At 34.7% G+C, this 3,706-nt stretch overlaps 1 long non-coding RNA gene across 1 annotated transcript; it reads right to left on the bottom strand.

Moving 5' to 3' along the window:
* Window positions 1-643: 643 nt before the first annotated feature.
* LOC130461962 (uncharacterized) lies at window positions 644-1,838 on the bottom strand. Its single transcript, XR_008922038.1, has 3 exons — window positions 1,682-1,838; window positions 1,187-1,379; window positions 644-1,011 (listed from the first exon to the last, which is right to left on the bottom strand). It is a non-coding gene; the product is annotated as an uncharacterized lncRNA (long non-coding RNA).
* Window positions 1,839-3,706: the final 1,868 nt, after the last annotated feature.

Here is a 3,706-nt window from a genome sequence, read left to right as displayed (position 1 = left end):
GGTGTTGATAGGACTTTTCTGCCGTGATTTTTGTTATGGCCAGCACGATGTTGGTGGTGGTTCTCGACTTGTCGTGGTTGATGGTGGGTGGCAAGTTGGGATATTGGGGGTGGTTAAAATTCTAGGTTGAAGAAGAGGGGGAGAGGGGAGAGGAGGGATTTTTTGTTTAAAAATTAAAAATGAATGTTAGTTTTCAATAAAAGTACATAAATATTCAGAGATTTCTGGGCTTAATTGGAGGGAGTACTTATATTATGCTGGGATTTTATGATTTGGTGGGATTGATTGCGTTTTAAAATTGATTACAATACGACTGATTTAGCTTTTAAATTGAATTTTTCCTTAATTGTAAATTTTAATTATTCTGGTTTTTTAGAGATAAGGAAACAAAAGGGTCTAAGTTATCAAAATTTTCACCTTTTAGGGTCTAAGTTTTTTTTTTTCACCATTTAGGGTCTAGCTTCAATTTGCTAGCAAATTAACCCATATACTTAACTAACCCTTAACCATACATGAATTTAAATATATATATATATATATATATATATAAACGTAACATTTTAATAACATTAAATTTAGAGAAACCAGAAGATGAGATTTGCATATTAACATCATATAGAGAAATATAAGATGAGCTCTGCAATCTGCATATTAACATTAGATAGAGGAACATAGCCAGCCTCCAGTAATAAATGGCATAACATAAGTCTGACCAGAAGTAGAAGCAAGAGAGTAGTAGTGGCAGAACCAACAGCTACAGTAGTTCTGATAGATGAAACTATAACAATGGTGCATGATGTATATATCTTAGGCCTTACATAACTGGAAATAAAAAAAATAAAAAATAGTGCCTTGAGCATAGTACGTACCCTATTACAGTCCATACAAAAGCATAAAATCCTTAACAAAATTGACAAGGCTTCACAAAAAATTATGGAAAAATCATCTTTCATCCAAAATATCATTTAAAGAGTAAAACACCCATTCCTTCAAATAATAGTATCTTCAAGCCTGCATCAATCACATACGTAAATAATATCAAAATGATGCACGTTACAATGTTGGGATTTTTCAGGGATGAAAGTGGAGAAGATAAATAATCTAAGGATTAGAAAGTGTTTTCAAAACACTATATGCAAAGTATTATCAAACAAGGAAGATATATTTTGATAAATCAAAGTATTACCAGTCTCATACTAGTGTATCTTGACAATGTCCTCATAATCTAAGCTCTCAATAACCCTTCTCATGTAGTTTCCATTAACATCAGCAGGTATGTTATCGAAAATCCTAACAGTACCACCAACATATTTCATGTGTGGTTTGCACTCCCACTGACCAGCATAATGGAGTATAATTGTCAAAGGAATATCATCCATCTGCAATAAATAACAATTTATATTATAAGAAAAATTGACAAACATTAAAAACAAAATATTAGTCAGTTCCCGTAATCGTACATGAAGCAGAAACAACATTTAACTTACAAGAAAAGAGAAAAACGTTTCTCTACAAAATTAGAATCAAGTAAATGTAATAGGCACTAAGGTACCTAGTACCAGTTACAATGGTTGTACCTAGAACCCTAAACCTCACCAAATAGCAGCAGAATAATGACTACAACAACAAACCAACTCAATTATAAGAAAAAACTAAAGAATTAAAGAGTTTAAAGACATACCTTTTGAATTTGGAGTAAAATTTTGCTATAAATTCAGAGAGGGGAAGAAGAGAGCACCTCAAAGAAGAAGAAGAAGCAGAAGTTTGGGAGGTGGTAATTTGTTACGGAGAATAGCAATTGGGATTTTTGCTTGTTTTGATTTTTTTTATTTTTCTTTCGTATACAGTTTAACTATTTTGGGCCTTTTGGTTGATTAGTTTGACTCTAGGTATTTAATTAATTTAATAATCTCAAAAAAGTAATTAAAAAATAAAGAAAAAATAACTGGTTTTTTAATTAATTACTAACCAGTTTTTTAAACCATTAACTAATAACCTTATGTAATGAATTTAATAATTTGTATGTACAGCTAATGGACCGATTAAGAAGATTTTTGGCGTTATATTTTTCGGTCAAATCAGGTTTGTCGTTTGAGTAAACTGTAAAGCTAGGAAGGATATTTTAGTATTTTATGTGGGGACACGAAAAGTGACGTTACTAAAATGTCCCTCCCCTCTTCACTTATATAATAGAGATGAGGTGCATTCACATCATTATGACACTTGTGCTTACTCTCATGAATTTTTGCATTTTTGCATGAATGTCAATGATTTTCCTCATGTCTCCAATGTTAATACTCATAAGTTTGATGATAACCGTCCCCCCCATGTCTATTTTCAAAACTCCTTGCATTGTGAATTTTCAAAATCTTCTCCGGAATCTCCTAAAGCTCAAATCGGTGACATTTGCCAACCCATTAACAAATTCATGTGTTACAATGTTGTTAATAATGATTATAATTCATATTATGCTAAGCATGAAGATCGAATTAGTGAAGGGAATGATATTGAGGAGGTTGAGGTGTTGAACTTTGAGGTTTCTCCTTTATCTCCCACCTTCCCTCCCTTGAGCGAAATTAAAGGTAAGTTTGTGGGAGACATAAATGCGAATGTTAATTTTGAGCTCCCTCCTCAATTTGACCATCACCCCATTGATGATTGCCCATTGGATTTCGAAAAAGATTTGAGTTTGTTAAGAGTTCATTTGGGATGTGTTAGCTCATTTGAGGATGTCATTGAGAATGAGGCACCCCATTTGGTGGTTTTTGATGATTTTGAGAATATTAATGAAATTGATGATGTGAATTTGATTGAAGGACCGTTGGTTGAGAGTTCTTTTATCTCTTGTGATGTGAGTGAAGTTGCTTGTGAAGTCATTATTCCTACTCCTTCCTCTCATACCTCTTTCCGAATCAAGAAACTCGACATTTATCCGTCATTTCCCATCTCTCTTCCTTATTTTCTCCGCGCCCCACCACTTGAGGATTTTCACCCCTTCATTCATCTCCAAGCGCCCCATTCAAACAATTTTGTTTGCCACCCCAAAAAGAGCTTGTTGAGGAGCATCATCCTTCTCTTTGTCCTTTTTCTCTCTCTCTCTCTCTCCTTTTGATTCTTCTTCTTATTTTCTCATTGTTCCTTTTGATTCTTCTTATTTTTGGCACCCCACCCCCCAAGGCACAGAGTTGCATTTAACTTTGTGCATGCTTCTCACTTGACTCTTGCCTTTTGATGTTCGTGGATATGTTTGCCAATGCATTTGACAAACTATTGCGATCATTGTCCGGGTATTTTCTAAAGGTAAAGGTCGTCAAGCTAATGACGTAAAAGAAGCGCTTCTCGAGAGGCAACCCGTGGTTTTGGCCATTGGCCCTTGTATACTAATTTTATTTGTTTTTTGAGTTTGTGTGCCTCATGCTTCGTTGATGTGGAAGTCATTTTCATCCACCATTGTCGTGCTCGGTAATTCTTATGGTGAGTTCGTTTGTGTTTTCGGTTCTTTGCGGGACTTGCTCCCACAATACTTCCGGTAATATCATTCTAACTCTTTGCATCGGCATATTTAATGTTGGGGCATTGGTTGGATGGGTAGATGTGCCTCCCCTTGTTTTTTTTAAGGCCTTGAGGACATAGCCTAATTCAAGTTTGGGGGATGAGATTTGATTGTATGATATCGATATGACCTCCATTTGATTGATTGCGTGAT

Source organism: Spinacia oleracea, chromosome 5 (genome assembly GCF_020520425.1).
Source record: "Spinacia oleracea cultivar Varoflay chromosome 5, BTI_SOV_V1, whole genome shotgun sequence".
Taxonomy (NCBI): domain Eukaryota; kingdom Viridiplantae; phylum Streptophyta; class Magnoliopsida; order Caryophyllales; family Amaranthaceae; genus Spinacia; species Spinacia oleracea.
Note: the sequence above shows the minus strand (reverse complement) of the source record. Positions and strands in the feature narration are given on the sequence as shown.